The sequence below is a fragment of the Pristiophorus japonicus genome, chromosome 22, assembly GCF_044704955.1.
Source record: "Pristiophorus japonicus isolate sPriJap1 chromosome 22, sPriJap1.hap1, whole genome shotgun sequence".
Lineage (NCBI taxonomy): Eukaryota > Metazoa > Chordata > Chondrichthyes > Pristiophoridae > Pristiophorus > Pristiophorus japonicus.
This window is the reverse complement of record NC_091998.1, coordinates 45,531,504-45,551,002: the sequence shown is the minus strand read 5'-3', so window position 1 is coordinate 45,551,002 and position 19,499 is coordinate 45,531,504. Positions and strand designations below refer to the sequence as shown.

General features: G+C 48.0%; 1 protein-coding gene across 2 annotated transcripts in view; it reads left to right on the top strand.

Annotated features, from left to right (window-relative positions):
- The window catches only part of LOC139235009 (transcription factor COE2), a 329,707-nt gene that overhangs the window by 11,152 nt on the left and 299,056 nt on the right, over nt 1-19,499 (top strand). The window lies entirely within an intron of this gene.

The window sequence follows — 19,499 nt, the reverse complement described above, 5'->3', positions numbered from 1 at the left end:
CTAATTTCAGTTTCAATACTATGTTAGAAGTTACTAGAAGTCCTGTCTTCCAGACAGTGCCATTATCTAGTATTCTAGTCCTTTGGCATTTGACAAAGTGCCACATAAAAGGTTACTGCACAAGATAAAAGTTCACTGGGTTGGGGGTAATATATTAGCATGGATAGAGGATTGGCTAACTAACAGAAAACAGAGAGTAGGGATAAATGGTTCATTCTCGGGTTGGCAATCAGTAACTAGTGGGGTGCCGCAGGGATCAGTGCTGGGACCCCAACTATTTACAATTTATATTAACAACTTGGAGGAAGGGACTGAGCGTAACGTAGCCAAGTTTTCCTCCAAAGATGGGAGGAAAAGCAATGTGTGAGGAGAACACAAAAAATCTGCAAAAGGACATAGATAGGCTAAGTGAGTGGGAAAAAATTTGTCAGATGGAGTATAATATTGGAAAGTGTGAGGTCATGCACTTTGGCAGAAAAAAATCAAAGAGCACGTTATTATTTAAATGGAGAAAGGTTGCAAAGTGCTGCAGTACAGCGGGACCTGGGGGTACTTGTGCATGAAATACAAAAGGTTAGTATGCAGGTAACCAATGGAATCTTGGTCTTTATTGCAAAGGGGATGGAGTATAAAAGCAGGGAAGTCTTGCTACAGTTGTACAGGGTATTGGTGAGGCCACACCTGGAATACTGTGTGCAGTTTTGATTTCCATATTTACGAAAGGATATACTTACTTTGGAGGCAGTTCAGAGAAGGTTCACAAGGTTGATTCCAGAGATGAGGGGGTTGACATGAGAAAAGGTTGAGTAGGTTGGGCCTCTACTCATTGGAATTCAGAAGAATGAGAGGTGATGTTATCGAAATGTATAAGATTATGAGGGGGCTTGACAAGGTGGATGCAGAGAGGATTTTTCCACTGATAGGAGAGACTAGAACTAGAGGTCATGATCTTAGAATAAGGGGCCGCCCATTTAAAACTGAGATGAGGAGAAATTTCTTCTCTCAGAGGGTTGTGGATCTGTGGAATTCGCTGCCTCAGAGAGCTGTGGAAGCTGTGACATTGAATAAATTTAATACAGAGATAAACAGTTTCTTAAACGTTAAGGGGATAAGGGGTTATGGAGAGCGGGCAGGGGAAGTGGACCTGAGTCCATGATCGGATCAGCCATGATCGTATTAAATGGTGGAGCAGGCTCGAGGGGCCTTATGGCCTACTCCTGCTTCTATTTCTTATGTTCTTATGTTCTTGCATGCAGATGGCGAGTAAACGTGTAACGCTCCTCAATGTCCTTTAGTCTTCCCTTCCTCTGATAGTCTACATGCTTTGCATCACCGAACCATTAGTTCTGGATTTACATTGTCTTCTTTTTTGCTCTTTTCATTTTGGTGGTATTTACAGGCCTTAGACCTTCAGCGTAAACAATGTTTCCTGGACTTTCTGCCATCTAATCTCCGTCATTTCAGAGTTCCTTTGCGTCTTCTGCAACCACCAGTGTTAAATGGATAGAGAGCAAGAGGAGGCTAACACTTTAGTATATCAAAGAATCATAGCTGTTAATGGCATAGAAGGAGGCTTTCGGCCCATCGTGTCCGTGCCGCCGAAAAAGAGCTACCCAGCCTAATCCCACTTTCCAGTTCTTGGTCCGTAGCCCTGTAGGTTACGGCTCTTCAAGTGCACATCCAAATACTTTTTAAATGCAATGAGGGTTTCTGCCTCTACCACCCTTTCAGGCAGTGAGTTCCAGACCCCCACCACCCTCTGGGTAAAGGTTCTCCTCAACTCCCCTCTAATCCTTCTACCAATTACTTCAAGTCTATGCCTTCTGGTTATTGACCCCTCTGCTAAGGGAAATAGGTCCTTCCTATCTACTCTATCTAGGCTCCTCATAATTTTATAGTGAAGCCAAGCGGAGGAGAAGGTTGTCAGTGTAATCACGGCCCGGAGCTGAGTTCGCTGATCACAGCTGGGGTAACAGGGCAACAATTGGCCTGAGACACTGAGCTTTGGAGAGGAACAGATATCTGCTAGGGTTCCACACGTGTGAATAGAGGTGATCAGCACAAGATCTATTCCCCGTAACCTTTATTTCCGACACAACCCGACCTGATTAAAAGGAACACCAGATTGTCATTCCTGTACGATCTGCTTTCTGAAAATCTTTGGAATCAAGGATGTATCTCCCCTGACGGCTCAGTTGGAAAATGCATCGCCCATTCGATACTGAACCATGCACATTTTGACGATCCTAGGTGTTGAATTAGTTCATTGCAGTTGAGGCATCAGTCATTTAAAAAAAATTCATTCATGGGATGTGGGCGTCGCTGGCAAGGCTGGCATTTATTGTCCTTTCCTAATTATCCGTGAGAAGGGAGTGGTGAGCCGCCTTCTTGAACTGCCGTGTGGTGAACATGCTCCCACAGTGCTGTTCGGGAGGGAGTTCCAGCGATGGGCCCTACAATTGACGTCAGCACTCCAATCTAGCGAGAAAGAAAGACTTACATTTATATAGCGCCTTTCACGACCACCGGACGTCCCAAAGCGCTTTACAGCCAATGAAGTTCTCTATGGAGTGTAGTCACTGTTGTAATGTGGGAAACGCGGCAGCCAACCTGCGCACAGCAAGCTCCTACAAACAGCAATGTGATAATGACCAGATAATCTGTTTTGTTATGTTGATTGAGGGATAAATATTGGCCAGGACACCGGGGCTAACTCCCCCTGCTCTTCTTCGAAATAGTGCCCTGGGATCTTTTACGCCCACCTGAGAGAGCAGACGGGGCCTCGGTTTAACGTCTCGTCCGAAAGACGGACCCTCCGACAGTGCAGCACTCCCTCAGCACTGCACTGGTGTGTCAGCCTAGAGTTTTGTGCTCAAGTCCCTGGAGTGGGACGTGAACTCACAGCCTTCTGTCTCAAAGGCGAGAGTGCTACCCACTGAGCTCGACAAATCAGCCTGGGTTCCTGCTCCTGGTCGCTGTCCAGTAACTCCTGCGAGAAGGCGTGCGCGTGCGTGTGCCCTCGTGTTGGTGAGCAGAGGTGGTGGCTGCGGTAGCAAAAGAGTGCCTAGATTCACACAGGAAGAACCGTCACATGGGTTGCGGTATCGCAGGTGTGCCTTTGCCCACCAGCACCTTCACGGACGGAGACAGTTGCAGAAAAAACAAAGGCAGAGGGCGAGGCGCACTGCTGGAATCAAAGAAAACACAGCTCATAATTTCAGCATCGTATTGATGCGAAAGTCAAAAATTATAATTCGCAGGTGCAAAGTCGTGTTTAATGATGTGAGGCAGTGTTGCGGAACTCATTGGGGGCTGCGCTGCAGCCCAATCAGGTGTCATGCACCCAGGGAACAAACAGAGCAGCTCCTGCTCCCCAGGGGAAGGTCTGTGCCAGGTGTCGTGAGACAAACCTTTGTCTGAACCGCACATACAGACTGGCACCTGGGACGAGATCTCACAGAACCTTCGCTCCCCAGAGCGTCAGAAGACCCAGTTTCAACGTAAGATGGCATTGCTCGACCGTTGTTGCCGCGGGAGTGGCCGCGACCACGACTCGCCAGGGACGGCACGCCGGCTCCTTGCGGTATATCGTCCGCCTACGGTATCTCACTGCTGCCCATGATCTCTCTCGCTCTGCCAACTTACATCTGAGTGCCAGCCGGGGCTCAGTGGGCAGCACCCTCGCCTCTGAGTCAGAAGGTTGTGGGTTCAAGTGCCACTCCAGGGACTTGAGCACATAAATCCAGACTGAGGTGAATGATCAACCATGATCTTATTGAATGGTGGTGCAGGCTCGAAGGGCCGAATGGCCTACTCCTGCACCTATTTTCTATGTTTCTGACACTCCAGTGCAGTGCTGAGGGAGTGCTGCACTGTCGGAGGTGCCGTCTTTCGGATGAGTTGTTAAACCGAGGCCCCGTCTGCTCTCTCAGGTGGACATAAAAGATCCCATGGCACTATTTTGAAGAAGAGCAGGGGAGTTATCCCCAGTGTCCTGGCTAATGTTTACCCCTCAATCAACATCACCAGAACAGTCATTATCACATTGCTGTTGTGGGAGCTTGCTGTGCGTAAATAGGCTGCTGTGAACCCACATTATAACAGTGACTATACACCAAAAAGTACTTCGTTGGCTGTAAAGTGCTTTGAGACGTCCAGTGGTCATGAAAGGCGCTTAAATACAAGTCTTTCTTTCTTTCTTGTTTTCTTTTTCTTTTTTCTCCTCTCTCTTTCTTTCTTTTTCTTTCTTTCTATCGATATTGAGACTGAGCCCGGAATGGTTTAGAAATGTTGGTGCTGAGTTGAGTTGGGGCGACGTGCCCAGTGGGAAGTGCCCCAAACACTGAGCACACTGCCCGTTGTGTGATCTCTCGGTTTGGTTCTTGCCCCTGCCAATCTTTCCCCCTTTTGATTTCAGCCCGCGCCACCCCCCTCCCCCCCGCCACTTGATTCCCGACTCTCCAGGCCCCTCTCGACTGCACTACAGCTAACTGCGGCTCTCTGTGGCCGGGTGATGTCACCGAGCTGGAGGCGTCTCTGAGCTTCAGCTGGTGATGTCACGGAGCGGGAAATCCAAATCTCTGATCTCCCGAGCTGTTGGAGGCAGCGCTGGGAAGAGGAATCGCCGATTTTGGGAGACTCTGCTGGAAGTGGGAAGGTTGGGAATCGTATCCCGCCACCAAAAATCTTAGTGATCAGTGTAATGTATTTGCGTCATGGGCTCTTTGCTTAAGAATGCAAAGCAACACATTGCTATTAAGAACTAGTTGGTTTGCTGGCATAGGTTTAACAATCACACTACACATTACCAGTTCATCCACCAGGCTCACAACCATCGGCCTCATCGCGGATGACCTAGACCCAACTGGTTGGGGTTTTATTGAGTCTTGTGAACATCACGTGATTGGCTAAGCCACTCACAATGCAACAGTTCTCCAACTATTTTAATTAAACGCTAAAGCCGAGTGCCCCCTTATTAAAGGAGCACTAGAATCGACAAATTAGCAAATAAACCTTAAACGGTCAAATTAAAGTTTGGTTGCCGGGGTGATGATGCACTCCAGTCCCACAAACCTGTGAGCATACTCACAGGTGCATACATTACAAACAGGAAACTCTCTCTGATGTTTCCCTTCCCTAGCCTAGGAGCCCAACTATAGCCTCAACTGTTGCTCTCCAGCTCAGTTTATTCAACGCGTACAAGAGATGGGACATGGGATCTTGCTCGTGTGCATAGCTCAGCAATGCATTTACTCATAAAGGAATCAAGGGCGATGGCTTGTTTAATTTCTAAAATTACCACGGCCAATTAGTATAGGCAAAATTAAACAATAAGGACTAGCGCAGAGTGACTGGAAAATCAGGGTTGAGAATTGGTCTCCAATTGCAGACAAGCTTGTGGCATTCAGTCTCGTGTGAGGGAGGAACATAAGGACATAGAAAATAGGAGCAGGAGTCGGCCATTCAGCCCCTCGTGCCTGCTCCACCATTCAATAAGATCATGGCTGATCATTCCTTCAGTACCCCTTTTCTGCTTTCTCTCCATACCCCTTGATCCCTCTAGCCGTAAGGGCCATATCTAACTCATTCTTAAATATATCCAACGAACAGGCATCAATAACTCTCTGCAGCAGGGAATTCCACAGGTTAACAACTCTCTGAGTGAAGAAGTTTCTCCTCTCAGTCCTAAATGGCCTATCCCTTATCCTAAGACTGCGTGCCCTGGTTCTGGACTTCCCCAACATCAGGAACATTCTTCCCGCATCTAACTTGTCCCGTCCCGTCAGAATCTTATCTGTTTCTATGAGATCCCCTCTCATCCTTCTAAACGCCAGTGAATAAAGGCCCAATTGATCCAGTCTCTCCTCCTATGACAGTCCAGCCATCCTGGGAATCAGTCTGGTGAACCTTCGCTGCACTCCCTCAATAGCAAGAACGTACTTCTTCAGATTAGGAGACCAAAACTGAATACAATATTCCAGGTGAGGCCTCACTAAGGCCCTGTACAACTGCACTAAGACCTCCCTGCTCCTATACTCAAATCCCCTAGCTATGAAGGCAAACATACCATTTGCCTATTGTTCTTGCTATTGAGGGAGTGCAGCGAAGGTTCACCAGACTGATTCCCGGGATGGCAGGACTGACATATGAGGAGAGACTGGATCAACTGGGCTTTTATAAATTGGAGTTTAGAAGGATGAGAGGGGATCTCAGAAACATATAAGATTCTGACGGGATGGGACAGGTTAGATGCGGGTAGAATGTTCCCGATGTTGGGGAAGTCCAGGGGACACAGTTTTAGGATAACGGGTAGGCCATTTAGGACTGAGATGAGGAGAAACTTCTTCACTCAGAGAGTTGTTAACCTGTGGAATTCCCTGCCGCAGAAAGTTGTTGATGCCAGTTCATTGGATATATTCAAGAGGGAGTTAGATATGGCTCTTATGGCTAAAGGGATCAAGGGGTATGGAGAGAAAGCAGGAAAGGGTTACTGAGGGAACGATCAGCCATGATCTTATTGAATGGTGGTGCAGGCTCGAAGGGCCGAATGGCCTACTCCTGCACCTATTTTCTATGTTTCTATGTTTCCATGCCTTCTTTACTGCCTGCTGTACCTGCATGCCAACTTTCAATGACTGATGAACCATGACACAACCAGGTCTCGTTGCACCTCCCCTTTTCCTAATCTGCCGCCATTCAGATAATATTCTGCCTTCGTGTTTTTGCCCCCAAAGTGGATAACCTCACATTTATCCACGTTATACTGCATCTGCCGTGCATTTGCCCACTCGCCTAACCTGTCGAAGTCACCCTGCAGCCTCTTAGCGTCCTCCTCACAGCTCACACCGCCACCCAGTTTAGTGTCATCTGCAAACTTGGAGATATTACACTCAATTCCTTCATCTAAATCATTAATATATATTGTAAAGAGCTGGGGTCCCAGCACTGAGCCCTGCGGCACTCCACCAGTCACTGTTGGCCATTCTGAAAAGGACCCGTTTATCCTGACTCTCTGCTTCCTGCCTGCCAACCAGTTCTCTACCCACATCAGTACATTACCCCCAATACCATGTGTTTTGATTTTGCACACCAATCTCTGGTGTGGGACCTTGTCAAAAGCCTTTTGAAAGTCCAAATACACCACATCCCCTGGTTCTCCCTTGTCCACTCTACTAGTTACATTCTCAAAAAATTCCAGAAGATTTGTCAAGCAAGATTTCCCTTTCATAAATCCATGCTGACTTGGACCGAGCCTGTCACTGCTTTGCAGATACGCTGCTATTTCATCCTTAATAATTGATTTCAACATTTTCCCCACTACTGATGTCAGGATAACTGGTCTATAATTACCCGTTTTCTCTCTCCCTCCCTTTTTAAAAAGTGGTGTTACAGTAGCTACCCTCCAGTCCATAGGAACTGATCCAGAGTCGATAGACTGTTGGAAAATGATCACCAATGCATCCACTATTTCTAGGGCCACTGCCTTATGTACTCTGGGATGCAGACTATCAGGCCCCGGGGATTTATCGGTCTTCAATCCCATCAATTTCCCTAACACAATTTCCCACCTAATAAGGATATCCTTCAGTTCCTCCTTCTCACTAGACCCTCGGTCCCCTGGTACTTCCGGAAGGTTATTTGTTTCTTCCGTCGTGAAGACAGAACCGAAGTATTTGTTCAGTTGGTCTGCCATTTTTTTGTTCCCCATTATAAATTCACCTGAATCCGACTGCAAGGGACCTACGTTTGTCTTTACTAATCTTTTTCTCTTCACATATCTATAGAAGCTTTTACAGTCAGTTTTTATGTTCCCGGCAAGCTTCCTCTCGTACTATATTTTCTCCCTCTTAATTAAACCCTTTGTCCTCCTCTGCTAAATTCTAAATTTCTCCCAGTCCTCAGGTTTGCTGCTTTTTCTGGCCAATTTATATGCCTCTTCCTTGGATTTAACACGATCCTTAATTTCCCTTGTTAGTCACGGTTGAGCCACCTTCCCTGTTTTATTTTTACACCAGACAGGGATGTACAATTGTTGAAGTTCATCCATGTGATTTTTAAATGTTTGCTATTGCCTATCCACTGTCAACCCTTTAAGTAGCATTTGTCAATCAATTCTGGCCAATTCACACCGCATCGAAGTTACCCTTCCTTAAGTTCAGGACCTTAGTTTCTGAATTAACTGTGTCACTCTCCATCTTAATAAAGAATTCTACCATATTATGGTCACTCTTCCCCAAGGGGCCTCGCACAACAAGATTGCTAATTAGTCCTTTCTCATTACACATCACCCAGTCTAGGATGGCCAGCTCTCTAGTTGGTTCCTCGACATAATGGTCCACCTTATTCCAAATACTCCTCGCATTGAGGCACAGAGCCTTCAGGCTTGTCTTTCTAACACACTTTGCCCCTTCAGAATTTTGCTGTAATGTGGCCTTTTTTGCTTTTTGCCTTGGGTTTCTCTGCCCTCCACTTTTACTTTTCTTCTTTCTAATACACTCCAGGAAATCCTCCTCCATCGCATTGCTACCAGTTTAGTTCGCCGAATCAATATGTAGATTAAAGTCACCCATGATAACTGCTGTACCTTTATTGCATCCCTTATTTCTTGTTTGATGCTGCCCCCAACCTTACTACTACTGTTTGGTGGTCTGTACACAACTCCCACTAGCGTTTTCTGCCCTTTGGTATTCCGCAGCTCCACCAATACCGATTCCACATCATCCAAGCTAATGTCCTTCCTTACTATTGCATTAATTTCTTCTTTTACCAGCGATGCCACCCTGCCTCATTTTCCTTTCTGTTTATCCTTCCTAAGTGTTGAATACCCATGGATGTTGAGTTCCCAGCCTTGGTCACCCTGGAGCCATGTCTCCATGATGCCAATTACATCATAACCATTAACTGCTATCTGCGCAGTTAATTCGTCCACCTTATTCCAAATACTCCTCGCATTGAGGCACAGAGCCTTCAGGCTTGTCTTTCTAACACACTTTGCCCCTTCAGAATTTTGCTGTAATGTGGCCTTTTTTGCTTTTTGCCTTGGGTTTCTCTGCCCTCCACTTTTACTTTTCTTCTTTCTATCTTTTGCTTCTGCCCCCATTCTACTTCCCTCTGTCTTCCTGCATAGGTTCCCATCCCCCTGCCATATTAGTTTAACTCCTCCCCAACAGCACTATCAAACACTCCCCCTAGGATATTGGTTCCGGTCCTGCCCAGGTGCAGACCGTCCGGTTTGTACTGGTCCCACCTCCCCCCGAACCGGTTCCAATGTCCCAGGAATTTGAATCCCTCCCTGCTGCACCACTCCTCAAGCCACGTATTCATCTGAGCTATCCTGCGATTCCTACTCTGACTAGCACTTGGCACTGGTAGCAATCCTGAGATGACTACTTTTGAGATCCTACTTTTTAATTTAGCTCCTAGCTCCCTAAATTCATCTTGTAGGACCTCATCCCGTTTTTTACCTATATCGTTGGTACCTATATGCACCACGACGACTGGCTGTTCACCCTCCCTTTTCAAAATGTCCTGCACCTGCTCCGAGACTCATGGCTGATCTTTGACCTCGACTCCAATTTCTCGCACTATCCCCATATCCCTTGAATCCCTTAGTGTCCAAAAATCTAGCGATCTCAGGCTTGAATATACTCAAAGACTGAGCATCCATAGCTCTCTGGGGTAGAGAATTCCAAAGATTCACGACCCTCTGAGCGAAGAGATTTCTCCTCATCTCAGTCCTAAATGGCTGACCCCTTATCCTGAGACTGTGACCCCTGGTTCTAGACTCTCAAGCTACAGGAATCAGCCTCTCAGCATCTGCCCCGTCAAGCCCAGTAAAAATGTTATATGTTTCAATGAGATCACCTCTCATTCTTCTGAACTCTCGGGGACATAAGGCAGGACAAGTTGGGCCCCAGTTGGAGGTATGAGCAGATATGAAGACTTTGGAGGAGGAGGGAACATGAGGAGCAACTATGAGATTTGGAGTTGGGGTTTAGAGGTTGTAATGTAAGCACCTGTGAGTATGCTCACAGGTTTGTAGAGCTGTTGATTCCAAGGAAGTGCCCACTACGCGGGAGTCCTCCCTTTATTTATTGGGGACTTGGTCTTAAAAATAGATTTTTAAGGCGGTTCACAGACTCCCAGACAATTTCTGCAGTCTAGAGGAATCCGTGTTCCATATTTTTGTGGAGTGTGCGAGGTTGCAGCCCCTCTTCAATTATTTAAAGTGGCTGCTCCTCAAAGTTTGGCTGCACTTCAGTCCCATGCTCCTGATCTTTGGGCATCCTGTGCAGAAAGGAGCGTGCAGGTTGGAGGGCCCCCTCGTAGGACTGCTCCTGGTCATGGCTAAAGTGGCCATTAACCGATCCAGGAAGCAGGCGGTCGAGGGGGTCATTCAGCCTGACTGCCTGCCTCTCTTCCGCGGTTACATCCGAACCAGGGTGTCCCTGGAGATGGAGCACGCGGTGTCCACTTGTACACTCGGGGCCTTCCGCGAGAGGAGGGCGCCGGAGGGACTGGAGTGCATCATCACCCCCGGGAACAGAATTTTAATTTGATTTGATTGGTTAAAGTTCCCAGTTAATTTGGAAATTTGTGTCTTCTAGTGCTCTTACTAAAAAGGGGTACTTGATTTTAAAGTTCTAACCAAAATAGTGTTGAGTTGGGAGTGGCATAGCCAGTCACGTGATGTTCACAAGACTCAATAAAACCCCGGCCAGTTGGGTTCGGGGGATCCAGGATGAGGCAGGTGGTTGTGAGCCTGGTGGATGAATCGGTAATGTATCGTGTGATTGTTAAACCTTTGTTAATAAAACAACTAGTTCTTAATAGCAATGTGTTGCTATGAATTCTTCAGCAAAGAACCCATGAAGCAAACATATTACAGTGCGGAACATAACTATTGTCCCCTTGTCCAACTCACGGTTGCCTCTCTATCCAAGCCTCTGCTCCTTTGTTTTCTTCTGCTTTCTCTGGCGAGCTTCACTCGTGACTGGTAACCTTTAAACTGTGCGACCTTTGAATCTCTTTGTCATTAACATCTGCAAAAAGAATTCTGCAACGATTCCAGAATCCTGAGAATTACAAAGTTTGAAAACTGCACAAAACAGGACAGCATTCTTGTATTCTCAAAAGATTATAGATACATAAAAATGCCTTTTCATTATTTATGAGGCAGTCTTTGCCTTAGTTCTTTTCTGTCAAACCCATTGATTTCAAAATTCTCATCGCTGTTTGCAAATCCCTCCACGGCCTTCCAGGCTAAGTATGTAGCCTTAAATCTGGGCTCTTTGCTTCTCTTCTAACTCTGCCCCACGGTGTGTTCCCCCCCACTCTCCTCTACTTCAAGATCAGCGATATAGCCTTCAGCCACCAAACTCTGCACACTTCCATAGATTCATAGAATTCACAGATTCATAGAAACAAACAGCACAGAACGAGGCCATTTGGCCCATCGTGTCTTTGTGGCTCTTTCAAAGAGCAGTCCTGCTCAGCCCCACATCCCCCACTTTTTGTCCGTAACCCTGTAAATTGCTCATCCCCAAGCACCCGTCCAGCTCTCCTTTAAAATTATTGATGGAATCGGCTTCCAGCACCTTTTCAGGTCAAGCGTTCCACATCCCCACTATTGTGTTCCTAACACAGATGAGGCTGCACACAGGGAGGTTAAAGTAACAGTGACCTCAGTCTTTATTAAGACACTCCAGAGTGAGGAACTGGCCTTAGGGGCCGGCTTATATACAGTGCTCCCAAGGGATGCTGGGATCCCTTAGGACTTCAGGGGATGCGCTCCCTGGTGGCGGAACATGGGAGTGCATGCTTTACAGATAGACAGCATCACTCCCCCCCCCCCCCAAAGTCAAAGTGAAAACTATTTACAAGGTGAGGCGGTCGGGAGCTTTCTTTCCCTGGTGGACTGCCTCGGTACAAATGTCTCTTCTGGTGTGCTGGCTGTGCCCTTGCTGGGCTGGCATGTTGTTGGCCCTGCAGGGCTGCTGGGTGAGCCTGGCCTTGCTGGGCTGTTGGGCATGATGGGTTCGATTTCCTGGTCCGGGGTGGTGTCGTTGATCCTTTGGGTGTGTGTTGTGGGCTTGAAAAAGGTGGTGTCTGCTGTGGGTTGTTCAGGGCAGTCTGTGAACCGCAGCCTCGTTTGGTCCAGGTGCTTTCTGCAAATTTGTCCATTGTCTAGTTTGACTATAAACACCCTATTACCTTCTTTAGCTATCACTGTGCCTGCGATCCACTTGGGACCATGTCCATAGTTTAGCACATACACAGGGTCATTCAGATCAATTTCCCGTGACACAGTGATGCGACCATTGTTTACATTTTGTTGCTGCCGCCTGCTCTCTACCTGATCATGCAGGTTGGGGTGAGAGTCTGGTTTTAAGTCTTCTTTTCATGAGTAGCTCAGCCGGGGGCACCCCTGTGAGCGAGTGGGGTCTCGTGCGGTAGCTGAGCAGTATTCGGGACAGGCGGGTTTTGATTGAGCCTTCTGTGACTCGTTTGAGGCTCTGTTTGATTGTTTGTACTGCCCGCTCTGCCTGCCCATTGGAGGCTGGTTTAAATGGGGCCGAGGTGACATGTTTGATCCCATTGCGGGTCATAAATTCTTTAAATTCGGCACTGGTGAGGTTCTGTGGCCTGGGCGCGTTCAGGCCACAACACCCACAACTCCCTGAGTGAAAGCGTTTCCCCACTAGATCTTTTGCCAATGATTTTGACCTCTGGTTATTGACCCACTCACCAGAGGGAATGGTTTCTCCCTATTTACTCCATCAAAACCTCTCATCGTCCTGAAAACTGCGATTAGGTCACGTCTTAACCTTCCCTGTTCCAAGGAGAACAGTCGCAACTCATCCAATCTCTCCTCATCCCTTCCCAAACCTTTAACCACACTTCCAAAGCCTCCTCAAAACCTACCACTTTGATCATCACCTCCCCAGCCTTCTCACAATACAACAGTGGCTCCACGTCAAAAGTGCTTCATTGGCCGTAAAGCACTTTGAGACGTCCGGTGGTTGTGAAAGGCGCTATATAAATTCAAGTCTTTCTTTCTTTCTTTTCTTTCTTTTCTTTCTCTCTCTCTCATTCTCTCTTTTTCTCTCTCTCTTTCTTTCTCCCTTTCTCTCTCGCTCTTTCTCGCTCTCTTTCTCTCTCGCTTTCTCTCTCTTTCTTCCTTTCTCCCTTTCTTTCTCCCGTTCTCTTTCTTTCTTTCTTTTTCTCTTTTACTCTCTCTTTCTTTCTCTCTTTCTCTCTCTCTCTCTCTCTTTCTCAGAACTCCTGCCCAATGACTGTGCAACAATTAAAGGCATTATCTAATTTCAGCTTGCTATTTACTGCCTCTTTGCTCCGCTGCTGTAACATGAGGGTTGGGGCTACTGCCAACACCTCTGTGGTTGCCAGGAGACTCTTGTGGAGGCCTGGCAGTATCACATGGTACCCGCCCTATGACTCTCCCCTTCCTGGAGGAGAAACGTTGCATCTCTGCATCTCTGGCCCGCTCTCCCGCACACCCTGACTGGAATTTGGCACTGTCCGCCTAATCGTCTGCTCTGCCAAAGTACGCTGCATGCCACAATAGTCACCAGCTCCTCAATAGAACTTTATAAACATGTCCACAACAACCACTTGTATTTATATAGCGCCTTTAACATAGTTGAACGTCCCAAGGCGCTTCACAGGAGTGTTTTAATAAATAATTTGACACATAAGGAGCTGTTAGGGCAGATGACCAATAGCTTGGTTAAAGAGGTAGGTTTTAAGGAGCGTCTTAAAGGAAGAAACATAGAAACATAAAAAAAGGTGTAGGAGTAGGCCATTCAGCCCTTCGAGCCTGCACCACCATTCAATATGATCATGGCTGATCATTCACCTCAGTACCCTTTTCCTGCTTTCTCTCCATACCCCTTGATCCCTTTAGCCGTAAGGGCCACATCTAACTCCCTCTTGAATATATCTAACGAACTGGCCTCAACAACTCTCTGCAATAGAGAATTCCACAGGTTCACAACTCTCTGAGTGAAGAGGTTTCTCCTCAACTGGGTCCTAAATGGCTTACCCCTTATCCTTAGACTGTGACCCCTGGTTCTGGATTTTCCCAACATCGGGAACATTCTTCCTGCATCTAACCTGTCCAACCCCGTCAGAATTTTATATGTTTCTATGAGATCCCCTCTCATTCTTCTAAACTCCAGTGAATACAGGCCCAGTCGATCCAGTCTCTCCTCATATTCAGTCCTGCCATCCCGGGAATCAGTCTGGTGAACCTTCGCTGCACTCCCTCAATAGCAAGAACGTCCTTGATCAGATTAGGAGAACAAAACTGAACACAATACAAGAAAGGTGGAGAGGCGGAGAGGTTTAGGTAGGGAGTTCCAGAGCTTAGGACACAGGCAGCTGAAGGCACAGCCGCCGATGGCGGAGCGATTAGAATCAGGGACGCTCAATAAGCCAGAATAGGCGGAGTGCAGAGGTCGCGACAGATAACAGGGATTATAATTTGTTGTTGTTGTTGTTGTGTTGTGGCATCCTTGCAAAAAGTGAAAGGACCTCTTTAAAACAGAGCTATTCGGTCTACAATATTTTCTTTCGATATTTATCAGATGAAGGCTGAACAGGCTGGGACTATTCTCTCTAGAAACGAGAAGGCTGAGGGGCGATCTGATAGAGGTCTTTAAGATGTTGAAAAAGTGTGATAGGGTAGAAGTAGAGAAGATACTTCCACTTGTGGGGGAGACCAGAACTAGAGGCCATAAATATAAGATAGTCACCAATGGGGAATTCAGGAGAAACGTCTTTACCCAAAGAGTGGTTAGAATGCGGAACTCGCTGCCACAGGGCGTAGTTGAGGCCAGTTATCATGGATGCAGTTAAGGGAAAGCTAGATAGTTACATGAGGGAGCAGGGAATAGAAGGTTGTGCTGATGGGGTGAGATGAAGAGGGGCGGGAGGAGGCTCGTGTGGCACACAAACGCCGGCATGGACCAATTGGGCCAAATGGCCTGTTTCTGTGCCATAAATACTCTGTAATACCCGCAAGAGGGAGGGATAATCTGCCCACAGTTAGGTTGGGTGAAATCAGGAGCTCACGGTACAGGGAATTGCAGGCTGGGGCTTACAGAGGTGCGGCATTGGTTGGGATTATGGCTTTGGATAAATAAAAATCAATAGACAAAAACATATTCTCCATGTGCTGATCTAGTCTCTCCTCCAAGTCACATAGTAAGACATCCCAGAGAAGGTTCGCTCTGACCTTGACTGTCAGTGAACTGCACGACTGTAAGCACATTTCATTTCACAAGTCCAGGAACATTCTTTGCTGTGAAGCCAAAAAAAATTTTTTTTCTTTCCCAAAAATATTTTGGGCAGGAAAGAATGTTCATGTTTTGCATTCAAATATGTAACCATTCCAGGGGGAAATTAAAGCGTTACAAATTACTGGTGCGTTGGCAACGAGAGCCCTATCTGGCTGGAAGGCGGAGGGAATCGACAGCGCTGTGCTGGGAGAGGATAGATTACTGAGTGAGACCTCTGTGGAACAACTTTCCCTCACTCCGTGGGAATCTCTCACAGATTACAAACTCCCTCACCCGCTCCCCCCCCCCCCCCTCACTATGAAGGCTAGGCCGTCCCAGCATTCAGAGCAACAGTGAAAGCCATCTATTCAAACCACAGGGCTTTATAAAAACTCAGAAACTTCGAAGCCAAGTGCGGAGTCCGGAGACAAGTGAAAAGTGAAGGCCAATTAAGGCAACGAAAACAGAGAAAAACAGGAAGAGAAGGTTACGGGAGAGGAGGGAAGAAGTAGCCAACAATGTGTGATTGCTTTTAACCGTGTTTCTGGCACGAAGTGATAGCGCATGTGCACGACTTGTGATTGTAAAGCACGCTTCTTGAAAGAAAGACTTATATTTGTATAGCGCCTTCCATGACCACCGAGTGTCCCAAAGCGCGTTACAGCCATTGAAGTACTTTTTAAAGTGAGGTCGTTGTTGTAATGTAGGAAATGCGGCAGCCAACTTGCGCACAGCAAGCTCCCACAAACTGATAACGATAATCTGTTTTTAGTGATGTTGATTGAGGGATAAATATTGGCCAGGACACTGGGGGAGAACTCCCCTGCTCTTCTTCAAAATAGCACCATGGGATCTTTTACATCCACCTGAGACAGCAGACAGGGCTTCAGGGTTTTGTGTCTCATCTGACAGACAGCACCTCCAACAGTGCGGCACTCCCTCAGCACTGCACTGGGAGTGTCAGCCTGGGTTTTTGTGTTTCAGTGTCTGGAATGGGGCTTGAACCCACAACCTTCTGACTCAGAGGTGAGGGTGCTGCCCACTGAGCCACAGCTGACACCTTGTAAAAATAGCACAGTGGCTCTTTTGTTTTGCAGAAGCATGGCCAGGTGCAGCACAGGGCAGTCAGCTCCCAGGTATGACCTCCGGTCTGTGCAGTGTCAGCAGCCTTCGGCTAGGGGGCAGCACCTTGGACATGAAGCACTGGCCTCAGCATTCTGAGTCCGGGATGGGAGAACATAAGTAAATGAGCCAGGGTTCCTGCTTCTGTTTGCCACAGAAACAAAAGTGGGCCAGGGAGCTGATTGAGCTCTTCCGCGGCAGCAACTTATCTTTTTAATGAGTAACTCATTTCTCTAGCAACCAGAGAACACAGACTTAAGGTGATCGGCCAAAGAACCAGAGGCAACATGAGGAATCATCTTTATACACAGCGAGTGGTTGAGATTTGGAACGCGTTGCCTGAATGGACAGTGGAAGTAAATTCAATAGTAACATTTGCAGGGCTGTGGGGAAAGAGCAGGGGTGAGTGGGACAAATTGGACAGCTCTACCAAAGAGCCATCACAGGCATGATGGGCCGAAAGGCCTCAATCTGTGCTGTATCATCCTACGGAGTTACGGCAATCCCGAGCCGGTTCGGTGACTCCTGCTGGATGGTGCGCACGTGTGTGGACCGCAAGTGGGGACCGGATCAAGCCGGACTGTGATTCCCTCCACAGTCGAATAGCTCGTTAATAATTGCTGTCGGGGCTCCCAGATGAAGAGCGGCCACCCGGGGGCAGGTATTGGAGGGCCGTGGGCGCCCGTGGGCCCCGTACTCCAGCAGGTGTCGGCGCCTCCACGGGAGTTGGGGAAAACACTGGAGGGACAAAAAAGAAATGAAGACCGGGTGGGGGCGGGTGGGGGTGAAATTGCCTCTCCCCTTCAGGCCGGAAATCGGCCGCCACGCCGCGGAGTGCAGCGGCCGGCGATTTTTCGTGTAATGGCCGCCATTTTGAAGATTGCCCACCTGCAGTATCCTGGTAGTGACCCCCCACCCCCTCCCCCCCACTACCACTCCGCTGCTGCCGATCCGTCCTAAGTGTGTCATCAGAGCACGCACCGCTGATGTTCCCCCCTCCCACCCCGACGGCAAAATTCCGCCGAAAACATCTTGCTCCCGCCGTGCGGTGCCAAGAGCAGCTTTTTCTGCCGGCGCAGTGAGCTTCTAAAATGGCGGTGCGGCTCCCATTAAAGGGGAGGACCCACTGCCGCTGCCGCCATGTTTTTTTTTTTTGTCAGCTGACTGCCAGGTTGGCCCGACAGTTATGCCCCCGGGTTCGGCCGGGCCACCAACAGGCAGCCTGGCACACACATTCCCCTCTTGGGTGCCAGGCCACTGGTCCAGCCGAAACCCTCCCTGGTGGCCCAGTGGGACCGAACTTAAACAATGGCGCAGGCTCTCCCCTTTAAGAGCCGTGGTGACCCGACTCCGTGATGATGTCATCATCACTACGCCAATGACGGACAGTGGCGGACACTGCGCCCGACCCCAACTTCCACCCCTCTAGACTCCGAGCATGTGCTCACCGCCCCTCAGCTGCCCCCTTTATGACCGACTTCTGGTCCGCCGAAATACAAAAGCCAAAGAGGGAATTTCGCTCAAGAGACCACTGCATCCACCGCGCCGGTAAAATCCACAGAAACAGGGCCGGTGCGCCCCGGTTCCAGTGGTGGGCAATTTCGGCCCCCAGTAGTTTTACCATGAACCTTTTTCACCGTTCACTTGACCGAGAGCGTCTATCTTTGAATTTCCTCCTGAAGCTGCTGCCTCTTGCTGGGGCTCAGATCGAGTACGGTCAAGGGCTGATTGCTAACCTACCGCTAATCTAAAATCAAAGGATAAAGTGCTGGAAATACCCATCAGGATTCGTGGCTGTGGGTTCAAGTCCCACTCCAGGGACTTGAGCGCAAAAATCTAGGCTGACACTCCCAGTGCAGTGCTGAGGGAGTGCTGCACTGTCGGAGGCGCCGTCTTTGGATGAGACGTTAAACCGGGGCCCCGTCTGCTCGCTCAGTTGGAAGTAAAAGACCCCAGGGCACTACTTCAAAGAAGGGCAGGGGAGTTATCCCCGGTGTCCTGGGGCCAATATTTATCCCTCAATCAACATCACAAAAACAGATTATCTGGGTCATTATCACATTTGCTGTTTGTGGGAGTTTGCTGTGCGCAAATTGGCTGCCGCGTTTCCCGCATTACAACAGTGACTGCACTGGTAAAGAAAGCAATTTGGAGCATTCTGAGGTTGTGAAAGGCGCTATATAAATGCAAGTCTGCCTTTTTTTACTTGGCAGCTGTGCCGTCAACCATCCAGACTCAGGAAGACCTTCCCTAAAGCCCTCTGCCACTCGATCTCCTCCTCCTGCTCTAGGATTCTGTTAAGTAATAGTTCTATTTTAATGGGAGCCGTTTCGCTCGCTGTCCAGAGGCTGAGATAACCCAACCTCCTCCTACAACAACAACAATGTGCATTTAGATAGCGTCTTTGATGTCGTAAAATGTCCCAAGGCGTTTCACAGGAGCGTTATCAAACAGAAATTGACACCGAGCCACATGAGGAGAAATTAGGGCAGATGAAATTAAGAAAGGATATACTACTTAGGGGTACTGAGGTGAATGATGAGCCATGATCTTATTGAATGGTGGTGCAGGCTCGAAGAGCCGAATAGCCTACTCCTGCACCTATTTTCTATGTTTCTATGTTGCTTTGGAGGCAGTTCAGAGAAGGTTCACTCGGTTGATTCCGGAGATGAGGGGGTTGACTTATGAGGAAAGGTTGAGTAGGTTGGGCCTCTACTCGTTGGAATTCAGAAGAATGAGAGGTGATCTTATCGAAACGTATAAGATTATGACAGGGCTTGATAAGGTGGATGCAGAGAGGATGTTTCCACTGATGGGTGAGACTAGAAATAGAGGGCATGATCTTAGAATAAGGGGCCACCCATTTAAAACTGAGATGAGGAGGAATTTCTTCTCACGGAGGGTTGTAACTCTGTGGAATTCGCTGCCTCAGAGAGCTGCGGAAATTGGGACATTGAATACATTTAATATAGAGATAGACAGTTTCTTAACCGATAAGGGGATAAGGGGTTATGGGGAGTGGGCGGGGAAGTGGACCCGAGTCCATGATCAGATCAGCCATGATCGTATTGAATGGCG